Source organism: Schistocerca cancellata, chromosome 3 (genome assembly GCF_023864275.1).
Source record: "Schistocerca cancellata isolate TAMUIC-IGC-003103 chromosome 3, iqSchCanc2.1, whole genome shotgun sequence".
Classification (NCBI taxonomy): Eukaryota; Metazoa; Arthropoda; class Insecta; order Orthoptera; family Acrididae; genus Schistocerca; species Schistocerca cancellata.
Window position 1 is genome coordinate 95,420,363 of NC_064628.1, and position 23,495 is coordinate 95,443,857.

Genomic DNA, 23,495 nt, shown 5'->3' on the forward strand with positions numbered 1-23,495 from the left:
ACGAGGTCATAAACATTGAGTCCGTGAAAATGAAACCGCTGGGCAAAATTCTCTAGACATACATGTGAAATACGTGTACAAATGCGTGTGAAATAGCTTAAATATATATGAAATGTATTTTATATGTGGGTATGCGGGAAGAGCCAGAGGTAAAAAGCTCATCTAAACCCTCGGAACGATTTCAGTCAAATTTGGTATACATGTTAGTTACAATCCGGAAGTCAATACTTTAGGGATAAGAACTATTAGCCTCCTATTGGCATGGGCGTGATGACGTGGAGAGAGAAGCGGGAAAGGAGAGATGGACACAAAGGGAGAGGAAAGGAGGGAATGTACAATGATAGGAGGACATGGACAGAAAGAGGAGATAAACACGGAGAGGGTGGAGGAATTGACGGACAGGGAGAGGAGGGAGGAGCTTGGCAGAGAGGAGAGGGAGAAAGAGTGGTGGAGGAAAAGATGGATAGAGAGAGAAGCAGCAGATGGACAGAGAGAGGGGATGGAGGAGACGGACAGAGAAAGGGCAGGAGGAGATACACTACGTGATCAAAAGTACCCGGACACGTGGCTGCAAATGACTTAAAAGTTCGTGGCGCCCTCCATCGGTAATGCTGGAATTCAATATGGTGTTGGCCCACCCTTAGCCTTGATGACAGTTTCCACTCTGACAGGCATACGTTCAATCAGGTGCTGGAAGGTTTCTTGGGGAATGGCAGCCCATTCTTTACGGAATGCTGCAGTGAGGAGAGGTATCGATGTCGGTCGGTGAGGCCTGGCACGAAGTCGGCGTTCCAAAACATCCCAAGGTGTTCTATAGGATTCAGGTCAGGACTCTGTGCAGGCCAGTCCATTACAGGGATGTTATTGTTCTGTAACCACTCCGCCACAGGCCGTACATTATGCACAGGTGCTCGATCGTGTTGAAAGATGCAATCGCCATCCCAGAATCGCTCTTCACCAGTGGGAAGCCAGAAGGTGCTTAAAACATGAATGTAAGCCTGTGCTCTGATAGTGCCACGCAAAACAACAAGGGCTGCAAGCCTCCTGCTCCATGAAAAACACGACCACACCATAACACCACCGCGTCCGAATTTTACTGTTGGCACTACACACGCAGGCAGATGGCGTTCGGCGGGCATTCGCCACACTCACACCCTGCCTTCGGATCGCCACATCGTGTACCGTGATTCGTCACTCCACATAATGTTTTTGCACTGTTAAATCGTTCAGTTTTTACGCTCCTTATACCAGCTGAGTCGTCGTTTGGCATTTATTGGCGTGATGTGTGGCTTATGAGCAGCCTCTAGACCATGAAATCCGTGCTGTTTCACCTCCTGCCTAAGTGTCATAGTACTTGCAGTGGATCCTGATGCAGTTTGGAATTCCTCTGTGATGGTCTGGATAGATGCCTGCATAATACACATTACGACCCTCTTCAACTGCCGGCGGTTTCTGTCAGGCATCAAACTAGGTCAGCCTGTACGCTTTTGTACTGTACGTGCCCCCTTCACGTTTCCACTTCACTATCACATCTACATCTACATCCACACTCCGCAAGCCACCTGACGGTGTGTGGCGGAGGGTACCTTGAGTACCTCTATCGGTTCTCCCTTCTATTCCAGTCTCGTATTGTTCGTGGAAACAAGGATTGTCGGTGTGCCTTTGTGTGGGCTCTAATCTCTCTGATTTTATCCTTACGGTCTCTTCGCGAGATATACGTAGGAGGGAGCAATATACTGTTTGACTCCTCGGTGAAGGTATGTTCTCGAAACTTCAACAAAAACCCGTACCGAGCTACTGAGCGTCTCTCCTGCAGAGTCTTCCACTGGAGTCTATCATCTCCGTAACGCTTTCGCGATTACTAAATGATCCTGTAACGAAGCGCGCTGCTCTCCGTTGGATCCCCTCTCTCTCTCTCTCTCTCTCTCTCTCTCTTCCATCAACCCTGTCTGGTACGGATCCCACACTGGTGAGCAGTATTCAAGCAGTGGGCGAACAAGTGTACTGTAACCTTCTACCTAGGTTTTCGGATTGCATTTCCTTAGGATTCTTCCAATGAATCTCAGTCTGGCATCTGCTTTACCGACGATCAACTTTATATGATCATTCCATTTTAAATCACCCCTAATGCGTAGTCCCAGGTAATTTATGGAATTAACTGCTTCCAGTTGCTGACCTGCTATATTGTAGCCAAATGTGGACCTAGCGATGTTGAGGAGTGTGGAAATCTCGCGTACAGACGCATGACACAAGTGAGAACCAATCACCTGACCACGTTCGAAGTCCGTGAGATCCGCGGAGCGCCCCATTCTGCTCTCTCACAACAATGACTATTGAGGTCGCTGATATGGAGTACCTGGCAGTAAGTGGCACCTAATATGAAAATTGTATGTTTTGGGGGGGGGGGCGGATACTAGAAAGTTGAGGGGAGGAGCAGATGGATGGACGGAGGGAGGGGATGGAGAAAACGGACAGAGAAAGGGCAGGAGGAGATAGTCAGAAAGTTAAGGGATGGGGGGCATGGTCAGGGAGGGGGGGAGGAGGTGATGGATTAGTGGAATACCGGAATAAATTCGTACTCGGGCAACGCTGGGTACCCAGCTAGTAGATAGATAAATAAATAAACACGGGTAATAACTCAGTGAAGCTGGTGTGTTCTCTTGAGAGCAGTGGGCCAGCTGTGCATGTACACGGCAGTCCTTGCAGGGCAGGCCAGGCCACTCTATAGACCCGGCCTGACCCCTGAGAGGCCGGAACGGCCTCTCTGGCAGTAGGCCGCACTCGGCTCCGGCATTACCGCGGCGCTGCTCGGCGCGAGGCCCGTAAATCGTGCGGGGCGTCGCGGCTCGGGCCTCGTTGCTTGGCAGCGCGCCCGCACCGCCGACCTCGCGGCTCGCGCCTGAGCTTTTGGCGCTGCCGGGACCACCTGCGCGAGGCCGCGCGCCCGCCGGAATCCAGATGCGCGGACGCCGCTCTGTCCCGCCGTTCATTTCTCCGCCTCACACAGACTCGCATGCCTGCTCCGGTCGTTTATCTTCCTTCCAAGATTCCGCATATCGTTGGAGAGCAAACTGCCCTACTACGAGGTGCATTCAAGTTCTAAGGCCTTTGATTTTTTTTCTCCGGACTGGAAAGAGATAGAAACATGCGCATTGTTTTAAAATGGGGCCGCGTTCATTGTCAATACGTCCCAGAGATGGCAGCATCGTACGGCAGATGGAATTTTACCGCCAGCGGCGAGAATGAGAACTGTTTTAAATACTTAAAATGGCGACGTTTTCCTTACTTGAACAGCGTGCAATCATTCGTTTCCTGAATTTCCGTGGTGTGAAACCAATTGAAATTCATCGACAGTTGAAGGAGACATGTGGTGATGGAGTTATGGATGTGTCGAAAGTGCGTTCGTGGGTGCGACAGTTTAATGAAGGCAGAACATCGTGTGACAACAAACCGAAACAACCTCGGGCTCGCACAAGCCGGTCTGACGACATGATCGAGAAAGTGGAGAGAATTGTTTTGGGGGATCGCCGAATGACTGTTGAACAGATCGCGTCCAGAGTTGGCATTTCTGTGGGTTCTGTGCACACAATCCTGCATGACGACCCCAAAATGCGAAAAGTGTCATCCAGGTGGGTGCCACGAATGCTGACGGACGACCACACGGCTGCCCGTGTGGCATGTTGCCGAGCAATGTTGACGCGCAATGACAGCGCGAATGGGACTTTCTTTTCGTCGGTAGTGGAGTCTGGGATGAGACGTGGATGCCATTTTTCAATCCAGAAACAAAGCGCCAGTCAGGTCAATGGAAGCACACAGATTCAACGCCACCAAAAAAATTTCGGGTAACCGCCAGTGCTGAAAAAATGATGGTGTCCATGTTCTGGGACAGCGAGGGCGTAATCCTTACCCATTGCGTTCCAAAGGGCACTACGGTAACAGGTGCATCCTACGAAAATGTTTTGCAGAGCAAATTTCTTCCTGCACTGCAACAAAAACGTCCGGGAAGGGCTGAGCGTGTGCTGTTTCACCAAGACAACGCACCCGCACATCGAGCTAACATTACGCAACAGTTTCTTAGTGATAACAACTTTGAAGTGATTCCTCATGCTCCCTACTACTACTCACCTGAACTCGCTCCTAGTGACTTTTGGCTTTTTCCAACAATGAAAGACACTCTCCGTGGCCGCACATTCACCAGCCGTGCTGCTATTGCCTCAGCGATTTTCCAGTGGTCAAAACAGACTCCTAAAGAAGCCTTCGCCTCTGCCATAGAATCATGGCGTCAGCGTTGTGAAAAATGTGTACGTCTGCAGTGCGATTACGTCGAGAAGTAACGCCAGTTTCATCGATTTCGGGTGAGTAGTTAATTAGAAAAAAAATCGGAGGCCTTAGAACTTGAATGCACCACTATGGACACAAACGATTTCGTCTCCCACCACATGTCATCAAACTTTACCACAATAGCATACTCACCCCAGTAGTGGGTTACGGCTCGGCAGTCTGGGCGCACTGGCTGACGAGGGTGGTGGCTGCCATGACAGAGAGAAGAGCCCAGAGGAACATGATAGTGAGATCAGTGGGGGCATACAGGACTACACCGGGAGGAGCCCTGTTAGTCATAGTGGGGCTCTGCCCCTTGGACATCAAAATTTGAGAACAGGCCGCTTGGTATTGGGCAAAGAAGGGGAATATGGAGAAAACGGGGGACATTTTAGGCAGCATGACTGGGAACAAGGTTGAGATTAGGTTAAGAGGGGACCAGCTATGGCAACAATCGTGGGAAGGCGAGGAAACAGGGCGCAGAACTTTCGATTTTCTACCAGATGTTAGGGAAAGGATGGGAATGACATATCTAGAACCAACCCGGGGACTAATTCACTTTCTCACTGGACATGGACCCTACTCGACATACTTATGTCGATTCGGGAAAAGGGCGACACCTGCGTGTGACTGTGGCGCTCCGGAGGGTACTCCTGACCATGTAGTCTACGAGTGCCCTCTTTTCAATGATGTGGCCTCAGTGCTACGCGACCAACTACCGCACTATGACACATACAGACTGCTCAGACAACACGACACTTTTCACACCATTAATAAACTGGCTAACATGGTATCACAGAAAGTCTTAAAGGATTATCTCAGACAATTAAACTAGCACCTATGAGAGACTTACCTAAACACCGATAGAGTCTGGTACCCTATTCGAAAACCGCATGGACGCGGAAAGGCCGACTTCCTCAGTCTGGAATCCGCCGCGCCTCGGGACTTAGGGGGAGTGGGGTGCAACCTCACCGATCTGGACAACGCACCTGATTTGACCTTAGGATAAGTTAGTTGTAGGACATAGTGTTTTTAGACACTATCCTTAGAAACCTGCAGCGATCAACATCGTGGCCTACCCAATGTCAGGGGCACGCTCATTGGGGTTAGCTCAATGAGCAAGGCTCTATAGTAGGTTTATATTTCGACTCACACATATGTAACGCAGTAGGCCTTAGTAAGTAGTTTATAGTTAGGTTACCTGCTTAGTAGTTAATTAACACACTAACTTGCCCATTGCATTTACCTCATACCTCACATACTAACTACTTACTAAAATATAACTTAGAATAGCTGCAACTTAAATTATTGTATCACTATTTCGGCCCACTAATCACATAAGGCAGTGGGCTAAATTGTATAATTGATAAGTTTTTGGAAATAAAGAATTAAAAAAAAAAAACTGCCCTACTATGTGACCTTCGCTTTTCTCCTGCTTGCGGGAGAAAGAGTGTCCAGGGCCGCTATACGGTTGGCTGAGGAGCTATTGTAAGGATCGGGAGGTCTGGCTACCATCCCCTAGCGAAAGAGTTGGAAAAACAATCACCAAAGGATGTCCCCAAGGATCCGTTTTAGGGCCCCTCTTCTGGGACATCCACATGGAGCCACTATTAGACAGGTTACAACAAAGTGATGAGGTGCTAGAGGTGTTAGCCTACGCGGATGACCTCCTCCTGTTGGTCGGCGGCCGTAGCCGGGGAGACGTTGAACCGAAAATAGAGAGAGCCATAGATAAACTCCAACAATGGTGCCACACGACTAAAATGACGATCTCACCCAGCAAATCCACATACCTGTTGCTAAAAGGACATCCAGTCAGAAATCCCACTGTCAGAATTGACGGCTCACCAGTTCTCCGGCGACGTGAGACACGCTATCTAGGAGTTATCATTGATGAGAGTTGGAGCTTCGGGAAACACATTGACACCGTAACCCAGAGAGCTCTCCAGATATTAAACAACCTCATCTCAATAGGTCATAAAAGATTCCATCTCCTACCACACCTGATTAAACTCTACCACAATAGCATCCTAACCTCAGTTGTAGGTTACGGATCGGGAGTCTGGGCGCACAGGCTCAAGAGGGTTCAAAAATAGCTCTGATCACTATGGGACTTAACATCTATGGTCATCAGTCCCCTAGAACTTAGAACTTCTTAAACCTAACTAACCTAAGGACAACACACAACACCCAGTCATCACGAGGCAGAGAAAATCCTTGACCCCGCCGGGAATCGAACCCGGGAACCCGGGCGCGGGAAGCGAGAACGCTACCGCACGACCACGAGCTGCGGACACACGAGGGTTGTGCCCGCCATGGCAGTGAGAAGGGTCCAGAGAAGCATGATATTGAGATCTGTGGGGGCCTACAGAACATCTCCAGGGGGGGGGGGGGGGGGCTATTAGTCATAATGGCGCTCTGCCCCCTGGACATCAAAATAAGGGAACAAGCGGCTTGATACTGGGCCAAAAAGGGAAATCATGAGAAGATCGCAGACATCATGGCTATAAGGGTGGGGGATAAAAGGGAAATAAGGAAAAGAGGGGAGGAACTTTGGCAGGAGTCCTGGCAGGTAGAAGAGGCTGGACATATAACTTTCCAGTTCATATCTGATGTAAGGGAACGCTTGGAAATGAAATACTTTGAGCCCACACGAGGACTGATCCGTTTTCTCACTGGCCATGGACCCTACCCGACATACTTACGTCGATTTGGGAAGAGGGCTACACCCGCGTGTGACTGTGGCGTGTCAGAGGGTACTCACGACCATGTGGTTTACGAGTGCCCCCTCTTCAGTGATGTTACGACTACATTTGGAGACAGACTTCCAAACCACGACATATATCAACTGCTTAGACGTGAAGACACTTTCCAATTGCTGAATACACTGGCCAATGAGGTATCACGGAAAGTTTTAACAAAATACTTGAGGGACATGAACTGAATAACTGACGCAACCAACGTGCATTGCGTCCAGAGCCCTATTCCCATACCGCCTGTGCGTGGAGTGGCCGACTTCCATCATTGTTTGAATCCGCCACGTGCAGGATTAGGGGGAGTGGGGGTCAATGTTACCGATAAGGACATGCACCGGAAATGACGTAGGATAAGTTAGTTTGTAGGACTTAGTTTAGGAAAATTATGCTGGGGAACTGCAACGAATCAACATCGTGGCCTGCCCAATGCCAGGGGTACGCTCCTCGGGTTTAGCTCGACGAGCAAGGCTATCAAAGTAGGTTTATATCTCACTGGCACACATGTGACGCTGCAGGCGATAGGAACTAGTTACTAGAAATAGATATAAGTCCTAAGTACTAGACATTAAATGCCTGTTGTATGTAATACTAACTGTAGCTCACCGGAAAATTGTAACTAGCTGCAGTATAAGTACCAGTTGTATAATTATTATGGTTTGTAATAAAGATATTTTAAAAAAAAACCGCCCTACTATCCGTCAGCTTTGAACAGTGACGCAGTGAACATGCCGTTTCGTGAAACCATAAATGAATTAAACTATTCTTCGGTATCCAGAGACTCATGTGCAAAGATAAAAAACAGTTACTACGTTTTCCAACGACCCTGTAGGACATGTGCAAAGATAAAAAACAGTTAGTACTTTTTCCCACGACCCTGGAGGAATTACTCCCCTCAATTTGTTTTTTTTTTTTTTTAATTTGACGTTCATTTATTTACTGACTCCTTCTACATCCTGTCTAGTTGGTATCTGAACGAGCAGGACTGAACACGCCATAGCACTATGTTAATAACAGACGGAGAATTTATGGGATTTTAACTGCGTTACTGATAGCCCAGGGGCACATGCACTGGTGTACAGATATTTTGTTGTAAAGATACTGAGAAATATAAGGTAAAAACTATATCTGTTACGTGTTATTATTTAACCAACCACTTCCATACATGGCTACACTCTGTACAAATACTTTCACAAACGACTGCCTGACACTTAAATCTATACTCGATGGTAACAAATTTCTCTTCTTCAGAAACGCTCTCCTTGCCATCGCCGGTTTACATTTTATATCCTCTCTACTTCGACTATTATTAGTTATTTTGCTGCCCAAATAGCAAAACTCCTTTACTGCTTTAAGTGTCCCATTTCCTAATCTAATTCCCTCAGCATCACCCGACTTAATTCGACTACATTCCATTATCCTCGTGTTGCTTTTGTTGATGTTCTTCTTACTTCCTCCTTTCCAGACACTGTCCATTCCGTTCAACTGCTGTTCCAAGTCCTTTGCTGTCTCTGACAGAATTACAATGTCATCAGCGAACCTCAAAGTTTTCATTTCTTCTCCATGGATTTTAACACCTACTCCGAATTCTTCTTTCGTTTCCTTTACTGCTTGCTCAATGTACAGATTGAATAACATCGGGGAGAGGCTACAACCCTGTCTCACTCCATTCCCAACCACTGCTTCCCTTTCATGACTTTGACTCATAACTGCCATCTGGTTTCTGTACAAATTCTAAATAGCCTTTCGCTCCCTGTATTTTACCCGTACCACCTTCAGAATTTGAAAGAGTATTCCAGTCAATATCGTCAAAAGCTTTACAGAAGGGATCGGTTGGTAGGACGTGTTCTGAGGCATCAAGGGATCACCAATGTAGTATTGGAGGTCAGTGTGGAGGGTAAAAATCGTAGAGGGAGACCAAGAAATCAATACACTAAGCAGATACAGAAGGATGTAGGTTGCAGCAGGTACTGGGAGATGAAGATGCTTGCACAAGATACAGTTACATGTAGAGGTGCATCCAATTAGTGTCTGGACTGAAGACCACAACATCAACAACAACAAGGATGCAGTCACATTTCTACGAGGGTTGGAACTTTAATAGCGGCAACTATTTATTTACAGCTCGTACAAGATACATACGTGTTTCAAAGTTTTACTGACCTTCAAAGTAGTCACCAGCATTGTGTATAATCCGTTGCCAGCGATGTGGGAGTCCTAGGATACTCTTAGCAGTGCCAGTTGTGTTGACAGTTCGAGCGGCGCGGTCTATTGCCCGACGAATTTGTAGCAGTTCTGAAGCGAATGCCGTGAAGTGTTTCCTTCAGTTTAGAAATCGAGTTGAACTCACGATGGCTTACGCCAGGGGAGTGCAGTAGGTGGTATAGCACTTAGCAGCCGCATCAGTCAAACAAATGAGTAACAGCCTGCACTGTACGTGCTTTAGCATTGTCCTGCAAAATGATGGTCAGGTCCTGCAGAAAGTGTCATCACTTCTGTCTCTAAGCTGGTCGTAGGTTGTGTTCCAAAAATGAACAGCACTGCTAAGAGTATCCTACGACTTCCACATCGCTGGCAACTGGTTATACATAATGCTGGTGACTACTTTGAAGGTCAGTAAAACTTTGAAACACGTATCTATTTCGTACGAGCTGTAAATAAATAGTTGCCACTATTAAAGTTCCATCCCTCCTGTATCAGTTTTTAATCTGTTGAAGGTCTGTTGTTATAATAGTTGTGACTCAGAGAGTTAAAACTCCCGGGCTGAGAGACCGTCATCGACGTATAAAACATGCCTTTCGAGACGGGAAGAGCGTAATAAAATTCAGTGAGACGAGCGTTTCAGCAAGGATATCGTATTATCTTGCACGCATGTATAGAGAAGCAACAGAGATTCGTAAAGATCATAATAACTTTAATAGAGAAGAAGGTTTGAAGTGGAATAAAATATGGATGTCGACTTTGCGCTGACAAAATGAAAATCGATTATTTTTAATCGAGAATGATGACGCCATCCAGAAAAAATCGCGCAGGCGGCATCACGTGACGTATGGCGCTCTATAAATGCGAGAGAGCTTCAAGCCTTAGCGGCAGTAGGTGTTCTTACCTCGGAAGACGTGGCTGTGCGCATATATGTCCAGAGGTGCAGACATCAACGAAGTTATTTTATCATAAAATACGCACTTCTAAGAAATCGTTCCCAATTTCTCGTTTTTGTAGAGGGAACAATTAATCCAGTATTCGGTGATAACTTTCAGCTGTGTGAATCAAATTAACATTTTCAGAGAATAACTATTACTTAAGAAAGATCTCCCATAGTTCTTTACATATGAATGAACATACATATGAACTCTCTTTTGTCATGTTATCACCTACTTTCTATGATATGCGGACGCTATAATGTGATAAATACTATGGCGTCTGTAACCTCTTATCGTTGGCGATATTTTGGAACATAAAGAAACCTTGACAGATTTGATTACAAAAATTTACTGCATCGAGAAGATAGTTCTAATTACTATGATCAATTACACTTAAATGTGATTGATAAAACTCCATCTACCCCTTCCCCCCCCCCCCCCCCCCCTGGAATCTGGAATATAGACTGGGACATAAGAAGTTTTTCTGTCATACATAAAACTGAGTTCCTGTTGCATAACAAGCCTAAAAAGTCACCACCTGATTTGTATCAAAAATGAAATTTTTAGAGTCATGCTCCATTTCCTCCGCTGTAGCCGCCCTAATCAAACCGCCCCACCCCCCTTGAAAAATTTCTATGGAAGCCCATATCTCAAGCGCAGATAGCGATACGCACTTCCGAATACGTGAAGGTACTTACCAACGGCAAATCGAAATCGTTAGCACAAGAAGAATTTTAAACTATTCAACGCAATGAAAAGAAATTGAGTGTCGTAAATAATGTTCTGTAGTGTTGTAGAGATACAGATACACAGTACGAAGTAAAAATAAAATAGGATTGTGTACTGTGCTGCAAACAAATCGGAAGTATCGAAAGCTTTACTTTAACGGTACAGCTCAATTGGAACTGTGATACGCAGTTATGGATATACCAGCAGTAAATGGAAAGGGTTATTACACAAGAACAACTTCAGTCAGTTATCGTAAAGAAAAGAATCGTGTACCGCAAGAAAACCTCAGAGCTCTGCTGGGAATCACGATACACAAAACGAACTAAAACGAAATTAGTCGGAAGGTATTCGAAGCTAGTACCGAAAAATTATCAGTTATCTGTGGCTGTGGAGATTGCAGTAAGCAGCTTCTAACGTATGTGTTTCATGAATAAATCGAAACAGTTATCGCAAAAAAGCTTTAACTATTTATCGGATAGAATAACAGAATAGCGTCGAAGAAAAAGCACAACAGCTGTAGTTAGGACACGATAAACAGCGCGAACAAAAAAATTTATCTTAAAGATAAAAAGATTGATACATCGACGTAATATAAAAATTCCCTGCTAAACAGAAGAGACAGTCGTTTACTTCAGCCGTTACTGTTATGGCACTAGTCAGAGCTGATAGCGTAACAATGTCTCTTGACCCCCGCATTGTCATTAAAAAGCACGACACATCTTCATGCCTAGGTCCTACGTGTCGGCAGTAAACAACTACTGCGTTAGCTGCCACGATCTAAGTCAGGGGTCCTTATTCACAGGTCGCACTTAGCATTCAGTATAGACGTTCCCTGTGCCCAACAAGAAATACATTAAGTTTCCCTTAATTTACGTCTATGGTCACAAACTTTTTTTAAACAGATTACCGGTTTCGGTCTATAATGACCATCATCAAATCTGTTTTATAAAAACAAAGTCCTAATGTACTGCAGGCATACAATGTCGCAACTTGTGAAGAAATACATTCATCCCTATTTTTCTGAGCACTATAAGTTTCTCGTACATTTTATTTTTATTTTATGTTTTAGTTCAACGAACAGTTGTAATTGACATAAATATTAGTTACTTGTTGCCACTGTCTGAAAGGTTTCCTTCAGCATGTTTGTTCCTTTGTTACAGGTGAGTGCACACCGCAGAACGCAGTAAGCAATTCCCCGTGCCTTGAACGTGGAACGTGACAGCGCTGTGAGTTGAGCTCTCCCTCTAGTCTTTGTTGCTTATTTAACGAGCGTCAAAAGGGTAAAAACGCGTGAGATTTATATTTCAGTCTGACACTTGTTTCCGTCAATAACGTCCATTTCATACAGCAAAAGGTGTAATTATATAGTTCTGCAATGTACTAACATATTATAGCTCCTGTCTCATCATTTTAACACCGAAGACGTTAACAGCAACGGGGAAGCAATATTATTTGAAAGTACCAGGCAGGAAAAATGATAAACACATTTCATCTTCTTCTGAGCGTTAGGTAAAATTTACTTACATATATTGTCTTTATTGTTTTTCGGCCTTTCTTCTTACCGCATATACACACGTCAAAAAAAGTTTTGCAACACCTCGGTTCCGAGAGTTCAGAAACCTGTACAGAAATTCCGCCCTTTTTTATTGCTCATGAAAACCACACGTTGCCTGTTGTACCGCCGTACAGAGAGACCTTCCATCGAAGTAATAGATTCTCAAACTGTTCCGTCGGAAGAAAGGTTTGGGAACCCCTGGTCTAGAAGCGTGTCGTTCATTACATCACTGTTTCATCCCTGCATCGTGTGTGTGTGTGTGTGTGTGTGTGTGTGTGTGTGTGTGTGTGGTGGGGACGGCTGAAGCTGCAGATGAGTAGACGAGTGCCGGTCCGCATCTGCTCAGAATCCACAAGCACTGTTATCGTCGGTTAGTGCTCGAGATAAACCACGGGACGGACTGCTCCGTTTTTACGAAACGTTTGTTGACGGATCCACATTGTTTCTACGCACTGCTACACATACACTGTCGTGCTAAATAAGGGTCGCCAGCCTCGCTATGAACCGTTAAAATATTTATTTCTATAACACTAATCAATTCTGTGTAGTATTACCAATATTTGGAAAAGGTCTCAGATTGGAAAACGAGCACCCGAAGCATCACTACACAGGCCCGCCCAGCTAGCCGTGCGGTCTAACGCGCTGCTTCCCGAGTGGGAAGGCGTGCCGGTCCCCGGCACGGATCCGCCCGGCGGATTAGCGTCGACGTCCGGTGTGCCGGCCAGCCTGTGGATGGTTTTTAAGGCGGGTTTCCATCTGCTTCGGCGAATGCGGGCTGGTTTCCCTTATTCCGCCTCAGTTACACTATGTCGGCGATTGCTGCGCGAACACTGCCTCCACGTACGTGTACACCATGATTACTCTAGCACGCAATCATTTGGAGTTAGATTCGTCTAGTATGAGACGTTCCCAGGGAGAGGGGGGGGGGGGGGGGGAGCGTCTCACTGGGGACCGAACCGCACAGTGACGCTGGATTCGGTGTAGGGCGGCGGTGGGGTGGGTGGACTGCCGTGGCCTGTTGTGGGGTTTTGAACCAGTGAGGATATTGCATTTTGTAGCACTATATGATAAATCTATACATCCGTCTGTTTCATGTTACAAACCAACAATTTTCGAAATAAAACTTGCATTAGAAGTTAACAATTTCAATTTTGCTATAAAGAATGTTTATTTTTAAGTAGGAGACAGGAGGATAACTGTGTAGAACAAAAATATTCCCTAGGTCGCGCGGCCCTTTATATATCCTCAGTTTGTAGACGGTTCATCGCTTCCGGTTTCTGGAGGAATCTAATGAGGCACAGATCGTATATGGAAGCAGAAGGACCGAAATGAAGTGACAATCGATAGGTGTCCAACGCACCCCACGTACAGGTAACAGTGGAAATGAGTGTTTGGCGTGATAGGCTGGGAGGCCCCTTGCGAGGCAGGTCCGGCCGCCTTGGTGCAGGTCTTATTGCATTCGACACCACACTGGACGACCTGCCCGCCGGATGGGGATGAAATGATGATGATAACACAACACAACACCCAGTCACTGAGCGGAGAAAATCCCCGACCCAGCCAGGAATGTAACCCGGCCCGCTTAGGACGGCAGTCTGTTACACGGATCATTGAGCTATCGGGGCGGACGATGAACTTAACTGACCGAAGTTACCAGGAAAAGTGGCGTAATCTACGCTTACTTGTGATAATTGACAGTAGCCAGAGTAGTTTTTCGGCTCTAATTAAAACCTTTACAGAGGCAGCAAAGGACGTACTAACATGGCAGATAGCTGAATCAAGCCAATCTTCGGACTGAAGACGCTATGATTACGACACAAACTAGTGAGACGTGTTTGAATTATAGATGTTGAAAAACAGCGTTCCTGTCAGGAGCGCAAACCACGAGGTGTGAAACACGCCCTCACTTGCCGGTGCCTTACAGCTGGACAGCTCCGCGCCGCCTGGTAGGCAGATCAGCTCCCCGGGCCGGTGTTTGGCCGTTGCCCCGGCAGTCAGTGTTACAGGGCAGAGCGCCACGGCGCCAAGTCACGCGCCACCGCCACCGCCGTTGCTGCTACTCCTACTGCCGCGTGGGAATCCGACACCGCCGAGGTGTCTGCGCGCCGGCCGAATACACAAGGCGGCCATCCCTCAGGGGCCGCCCCGCTGTCACGCCACATGACGAGCGCCACACTTCCGCGTCGCCTAGACCAACCTGTGCGCGTCCCCGCTTCTTCTGATCGTGGGCTTGCGTCCAGTGACTAGGCTCCGCCTACAAACGTCTGAGGAGGTGGCGGAGAGCAATTTGAATCTTTCTTGTTTATCACATCGGGTTCAGAAAATTAGTATTTCTAAATTCCTCCCGTGTCACTATGTGACTTACTCGGCCAACGAAATTGCTCGCCTGTTGCTCTTCCCACCTGTCTGACAATTTCTGGCTGCGTTATGAACCTCTCGATGATGACCTTTGTTGTGCACCTTCACATAGGTACTGATGTCAAAAAACTGTTCAGACTCGTCGCAGAATTTTATTTTGTAATTCCTGCAGCTTCTTGAGATGTGTGGGGGCACCATTACCCCAGACTTCAGTCTTAATCCATAACAGGTCTGATACACGTCTCATAATGTAGTGTCCAATGATGCTTTATCACTGCATAGGGAGCACAGGCACATTGACAAGTCTTCTTATGTACCTCTGTGACAAGTTATTTCCCCGTAAACTGTCTGTAGTTGCGTCAAGATATCTGGCTCTTCCAGAATGAGAATTTCACTCTGCTGCGGAGTGGTCGCTGGTATGCAAGTTTCTGGCAGATTAAAACTGTGTGCCGAACCAAGACTCGAATTCGGGACCTTTTCATTTCGCAGGCAAGTGCTCTACCATCTGAGCTACCCAAGCACAACTAACATCCCGTCCTCACAGCTTTACTTCTGTCAGTACCTCGTCTCCTACCTTCCGAAGTTCACAAACTCTCCTGCAAACGCCGCGAGTTCGAGTCTCGGTCAGGAACACAGCTTTAATCTGCCAGAAAGTTTCATATCTGGCACTTATCGCCCACTGTATCTGCTGCGCTGGGGTAAATTGTTTTAAAAGACTTCCGGAAATGTCTGTGTGACGCTTTGTCTTTAAAAATGATAGTATTTTGATTGGGAACGAAGAGAAACAGAAATATAAAGCTACTTTTTCCTTCCACGAATTATAAAGAAATCAATTTTCAGTCATCTGACGGTGAGTTTTAAAATATCCCCTTATGTCTTCTATTAACTTTTCTGCAATGCTCCTGTACGCAATACGCAACTTACCTCGTCTTGCCGCTGCAACCGCGCTATCAGCAACATGCAATATATTTCAAAAAGCAATACTGTGATCCTTGCAGAGTGCAAGGCATGCAGTAATTGCAACAATTGCTCCTATACTTTTATACAAAGTACGAGTAATTGAATGGTCGCCGGCCGAAGTGGCCGTGCGGTTAAAGGCGCTGCAGTCTGGAACCGCAAGACCGCTACGGTCGCAGGTTCGAATCCTGCCTCGGGCATGGATGTTTGTGATGTCCTTAGGTTAGTTAGGTTTAACTAGTTCTAAGTTCTAGGGGACTAATGACCTCAGCAGTTGAGTCCCATAGTGCTCAGAGCCAATTGAATGGTCAGGAGGGGTGTGGTCAACTAACCTTAAACGATTAAAGAAAAATTAAAGAAACCAATAAAAACTTTTAATTTACTAATTCAGAAAATTGATAAGCAGTCTTGCATATGCGGATGACTTAGTTGTGATGGCAGATTCGATTGCAAGTTTGCAAAGTAATATTTCAGAGCTAGATCAGAAATGTATGGACTATGGTATAAAGTTTAGCATCTCCAAAACGAAAGTAATGTCAGTGGGAAAGAAATATAAACGGATTGAGTGCCAAATAGGAGGAACAAAGTTAGAACAGGTGGACGGTTTCAAGTACTTAGGAAGCATATTCTCACAGGATGGCAACATAGTGAAAGAACTGGAAGCGAAGTGTAGCAAAGCTAATGCAGTGAGCGCTCAGCTACGATCTACTCTCTTCTGCAAGAAGGAAGTCAGTACCAAGACTAAGTTATCTGTGCACCGTTCAATCTTTCGACCAACTTTGTTGTATGGGAGCGAAAGCTGGGTGGATTCAGGTTACCTTATCAACAAGGTTGAGGTTACGGATATGAAAGTAGCTAGGATTACTGCAGGTACTAGTAGATGGGAACAATGGCAGGAGGGTGTCCACAATGAGGAAATCAAAGAAAAACTGGGAATGAACTCTATAGATGTAGCAGTCAGGGCGAAGAGGCTTAGATGGTGGGGTCATGTTACACGCATGGGAGAAGCAAGGTTACCCAAGAGACTCATGGATTCAGCAGTAGAGGGTAGGAGGAGTCGTGGCAGACCGAGGAGAAGGTACCTGGATTCGGTTAAGAATGATTTTGAAGTAACAGGCTTAACATCAGAGGAGGCACCAATGTTAGCACTGAATAGGGGATCATGGAGGAACTGTATAAGGGGGGCTATGCTCCAGACTGAACGCTGAAAGGCAAAATCAGTCTTAAATGATGATGACGACGATGATGATGATGATGATGATGATGATGAGAAAATTGATGCTTTAAATGTTGACCAACGTTATACAGACTTTTAAATATTCCACAATGTCTATAATCAATAAACACGTTTCTGGCCACAACAAAGATACGAATATAACTCTGAGTGTATGCATACATCAATCTGACAAAATCCCTCCAGTGCACAAGCATCCGACAACTACGTGCAGCGAAAGGGAAAATTACCAAAAAAATCATCAATGAATACTGAAATCTCCTCCGGCGCTACTAGAACGATCAGAGCATGCTACGTCCTCTCGTGTCGCGCGGCTTCAGTGCACTGCACCCTGCATCCGACTCCTTTTGACTCCCCTCGACAACTGTTCAAAAAAAAAAAAAAAAAAAAAAAAGGTTCAAATGGCTCTGAGCACTATGGGACTCAACTGCTGTGGTCATAAGTCCCCTAGAACTTAGAACTACTTAAACCTAACTAACCTAAGGACATCACACACATCCATGCCTGAGGCAGGATTCGAACCTGCGACCGTAGCGGTCGTGCGGTTCCAGATTGTAGCGCCTTTAACCGCTCGGCCACTCCGGCCGGCCGACAACTGTTCGCTCGCCACTACTCGCGATAATAGTATCTCCCCCCTGTAATTTCGCACTGTTGAATCCCGCTCCCCAATTCATGGCCGACCGTTCTAAGTTAGATAGTTGCAGTTAGTGTTGTGGTCGTCGGTGCACGGCTTCAGTCCATCGACTTCGTGACGAGGGCTGTGTCGTCGTCTGCGTACATGGCCCTGATGACCCGTCGAGATGTTGGAATTCTGCTGTGTGCCTGATGTAGAGTACAGGACCAAGCACACTGCCCGGCGGGCCGCTAGCTCTGACGTCCCTGATAGTCGAATTTCCAGTGCACGAGTGGAATGTGAAGGTCCTCCTATGAAAGTAGCTTGCAGTGAGTCGGACGTAGCTCGTTAGGAGGTGCCGCGCGGAGTGGCCTCGTAGTTTGAGGCGCCATGTCACGGATAGCGGCATGGGTGTGTGTGTTGTTCTTAGTTTAAGTCTGGGGACCGATGACCTCAGCAGTTTGGTCCCTTAGGAATTCACATACATTGTTTTCGTTGGAAGGTCCTGTGTGAACAGGTTTATATAGCAGGCCCCTTGCCATACGCTGTCAACGACCTTCGTCGGATGACGCCGCAGTACTCCCTGTTGCTGAACGCTTGGGTTACTTCTTCCACAACTCTGAGTGGCAGTTGTAGTAGAATGGTGCTGGCTGAAGTCAAACCGCTCGCCTTGTATGTCTCCTGTGTGTATCAGGCATGTGAGTAGGATCCTCTCAAATAAGTTGCTGATCGTAGGGAGCAAGCTGGTACGGCGATAATTAGTTGGACCAGTGCGATCTTCACCCGGCTTCGGTACGGCCACCGCGATGGCGTCCTTCCAGGCGTTCGGATATTGTCTTTTCGATAGGATGGCGTTGAATATCTTGATGACGAAGGAGATTCTTTCCCCTACTGTGCAAACGCGACGCTCGATAGACCGCCGAGAACGACTCACAGATGGACCACTCGGATAACGATAATGAACCAGATGATCTGCGGTTAATCAAACCACTAAACTATCCCCAATGTTATTTAATCTGTATATTGAGCAAGCAGTAGAGGAAACAAAAGGAAAAATTCGGAGTAGGTATTAAAATCCGTGGAGAAGAAATAAAAACTTTGAGGTTCGCCGATGACATTGTAATCCTGTCAGAGACAGCAAAGGACCTGGAAGAGCAGCTGAACGGAATGAACAGTGTCTTGAAAGGAGGATATAAGATGAACATCAGCAAAAGCAAAACGAGGATAATGGAATGTAATCGAATTAAGTCGGGTGATGCTGAGGGAATTAGATTAGGAAATGAGACACTTAAAGTAGTAGAGGAATTTTGCTATTTGGGAGCAAAATAACTGATGATGGTCGAACTAGAGAGGATATAAAATGTAGACTGGCAATGGCAAGGAAAGCGTTTCTGAAGAAGAGAAATTTGTTAACATCGAGTGTAGATGTGTCAGGAAGTCGTTTCTGAAAGTATTTGTATCGAGTGTAGCCATGCATGGAAGTGAAACATAGACGATAAATAGTTTAGACAAGAAGAGAATAGAAGTATTTGTATGGGTTGTAGCCATGTATGGAAATGAAACATGGACAATGAATAGTTTAGACAAGAAGAGAATAGAATCTTTCGAAATGTGGTGCTACAGAAGAATGCTGAAGATTAGATGGGTAAATCACAAAACTAGTGAGGAGGTATTGAATAGGATTGGAGAGAAGAGGAGTTTGTGGCACAATTTGACTAGGAGAAGGGATCGTTTGGTAGGACATGTTCTGAGACATCAAGGGATCACCAAATCAGTATTGGAGAGCAGCGTGGAGGGTAAAGATCGTAGAGGGAGACCAAGAGATGAATACACTAAACAGATTCAGAAGGATGTAGGTTGCAGTAGGTACTGGGAGATGAAGAAGCTTGATCAGGATAGAGTAGCATGGAGAGCTGCACCAAATCAGTCTCAAGACTGAAGACCACAACAACAACAACAACAACAACAACGTATGTAAGCTGTGTTGGACGGTATAAATACTACGTCCGTGCCGCTCCTGTTAATTCGTTGTGTGTTCGAAGGATGTATTTGCCCCCGACTTGAAGCTGATAGTAATTATGAGGTAGTCTCGTGGATACTATTACGTATGATAGCTGCTCTGGATGTAGTTGCAATTGTCTGTGAAAGTTGGAAGGGCAACCAGAGTGCATTGGTGGTGTTCGTGCTTACTGTTGTTACCAGGCCTAGTAAAAGGAAAACTTCCATCATCATCGTCATCATCATCATCATCATCATTGTATTCAAAACACTTGTGGGCCAGCTTGCCTAAAGAGAGGTTTCTGACACCCTTCCCAATCGTATCAATGCTTGCACACGTACCAGAGTGGAGGCAGCGTCTTATTGATCAGTGGGCTCGTATTGCCAAGTTCTTTGTAAATGTGACTTGATTTTCTAATCACTGAAGTAACATTGCATACATTTCAGCCTGTGAAGTTTCATTTCGTTTCCACCTCCGCTTCTGGGTGCTTCAATTGTTTGTTCAGCTATGTATATAGGGCTTCATTATTTACATTCGTAAGGAAACATATAACGGCAGTCATTATCTTGAAAAGAAAATAAGTTCTCAAATTTTTTGGAGCTTACTCATGATATGCTCTGAAAAGGTTACTGAATTTATCTCTACAACTGGTACACTAGCCCAGATTTGGTGACCACACTGAGGAACAGGAGCATCGACGCTGTCGAGACAACGTGGCAAACTACGAGTTCTCTGACTTCATGAAAAGTGGAAAACTGAACGTGTTCAAAAACGTAATGGACTGCAGAAACAAGCAGATGTTGATGAAATGTAAAAATAAGAGAGACATCGTGATGGTTTAGCACGTTCAATGACGAAGCATTTCAAGAAAAGAATCCAAAGAATGACATGGTGCATATTTCCGTTCTGACATTGTGAATTATTTTTTTCCCTGATGCTTGAGAAAGAAAATAAGAAAAATTGCTGCTCTTCCTCATTCAAGTGCCATGTCCAGGCGGCCGGACGTCGGCCATTATCCTGGAGGCCATCGCCACTGTGAAGAGGCTTCCAGCCTTTTGGATCTCTTGTAATGAGATCAGATTCACACGTTAGGGGTCAGCTTTGTTAACAAAAGGCGATTCTGACCGCGAAAACCGAAAGATTCATTTTCTCACACATTTTGCCGTTTACTCGCACATATAAATATCATTTTTTTTTTGCATGAACTGTAATTAATGTCATTTTTAATTTCCGATGATGGTCTGTTGTGGGACTGAAACTGGTAGATTAAATGAAAGCGTGACAATAAGCAACTTTTCAAAAAATTTTAAAAAGGATAAAATCCTCAAAATAATTTGGTTAACACAATATTTTATATTTATTTACGGCGAGGGTCAACTGCCAAACTCTCACCAAGTGTGTCGATCCTCCTCAGGTCTTCCTGCATTTATCTACAATTTTAGTACGTCGTGACCTTATATACAGGGTGTTACAAAAAGGTACGGCCAAACTTTCAGGAAACATTCCTCACACACAAAGAAAGAAAATACGTAATGTGGACATGTGTCCGGAAACGCTTATTTTCCATGTTAGAGCTCATTTTATTACTTCTCTTCAAATCACATTAATCATGGAATGGAAACACACAGCAACAGAATGTACCAGCGTGACTTCAAACACTTTGTTACAGGAAATGTTCAAAATGTCCTCCGTTAGCGAGGATACATGCATCCACCCTCCGTCGCATGGAATCCCTGCTGCGCTGATGCAGCCCTGGAGAATGGCGTATTGTATCACAGCCGTCCACAATACGAGCACGAAGAGTCTCTACATTTGGTATCGGGGTTGCGTAGACAAGAGCTTTCAAACGCCCCCATAAATGAAAGTCAAGAGGGTTGAGGTCAGGAGAGCGTAGAGGCCACGGAATTGGTCCGCCTCTACCAATCCATCGGTCACCGAATCTGTTGTTGAGAAGCGTAGGAACACTTCGACTGAAATGTGCAGGAGCTCCATCGTGCATGAACCACATGTTGTGTCGTACTTGTAAAGGCACATGTTCTAGCAGCACAGGTAGAGTATCCCGTATGAAATCATGATAACGTGCTCCATTGAGCGTAGGTGGAAGAACATGGGGCCCAATCGAGACATCACTAACAATGCCTGCCCAAGCGTTCACAGAAAATCTGTGTTGATGACGTGATTGCACAATTGCGTGCGGATTCTCGTCAGCCCACGCATGTTGATTGTGAAAATTTACAATTTGATCACGTTTGAATGAAGCCTCATCCGTAAAGAGAACATTTGCACTGAAATGAGGATTGACACATTGTTGGATGCACCATTTGCAGAAGTGTACCCGTGGAGGCCAATCAGCTGCTGATAGTGTCTGCACACGCTGTGATACGGAAACAACTGGTTCTCCCGTAGCACTCTCCATCCAGTGACGTGGTCAACGTTACCTTGTACAGCAGCAACTTCTCTGACGCTGACATTAGGGTTATCGTCAACTGCACGAAGAATTGCCTCGTCCATTGCAGGTGTCCTCGTCGTTCTAAGTCTTCCCCAGTCGCGAATTATAGGCTGGAATGTTCCGTGCTCCCTAAGACGCCGATCAGTTGCTTCGAACGTCTTCCTGTCGGGACACATTCGTTCTGGAAATCTGTCTCGATACAAACGTACCGCGCCACGGCTATTGCCCCGTGCTAATCCGTACATCAAATGGGCATCTGCCAACTCCGCATTTGTAAACATTGCACTGACTGCAAACGCACGTTCGTGACGAACACTAACCTGTTGATGCTACGTACTGATGTGCTTGATGCTAGTACTGTAGAGCAATGAGTCGCATGTCAACACAAGCACCGAAGTCAACATTACCTTCCTTCAGTTGGGCCAACTGGCGGTGAATCGATGAAGTACAGTACATACTGACGAAACTAAAATGAGCTCTATCAAGGAAATTAAGCGTTTCCGGACACATGTCCACATAACATCTTTTCTTTATTTGTGTGTGAGGAATGTTTCCTGAAAGTTTGGCCGTACCTTTTTTTAACACCCTGTATAATCAGCATCTACTGCGAACAGCATCCCCGAATAAACCACCATACAATTTTTGTATATAGTGAACAGTAGCAGCCGTATAACACTCCTTTGGGGTACTCCAAAAGTTTCGTTTACATTGAACGCTCACTGGGAGAGTATGAAAACAGTTACAAAGCTGATCCGATATTCTGGAAGCTACTGTTTTGATCACTAAACAGCACTATATTGAGAACCGTTATAGCGGGAGGCTCTGTCTGCTGAAGTGATAGAAGAAGAAATGAGTGCCGATATGGAACACGTAGTCAGAGTTTGAAACAACTTTCGAAGACAAGCAATCAGGCAACGATAATGCGTAGGGAACATTCCTTCGCAGTTTCTAAAAATCGTTTGAGGATGGGACAACCAAATTATTATTCAAATTAGTGTGTAAAATATAACGACGGGAGACATGCCATCGGATCGGGTTGACGGAGGAGATAGAGAAGATCCAAAGAAGAGCGGCGCGTTTCATCACAGGGTTATTTGATAACAGTGATAGCGTTACGGAGATGTTTAACAAACTCAAGTGGCAGACTCTGCAAGAGAGGCGCTCTGCATCGCGGTGTAGCTTGCTCGCCAGGTTTCGAGAGGGTGCGTTTCTGGATGAGGTATCGAATATATTGCTTCCCCCTACTTATACCTCCCGAGCAGATGACGAATGTAAAATTAGAGAGATTAGAGCGCGCACGGAGGCTTTCAGACAGTCGTTCTTCCCGCGAACCATACGCGACTGGAACAGGAAAGGGAGGTAGTGACAGTGGCACGTAAAGTGCCCTC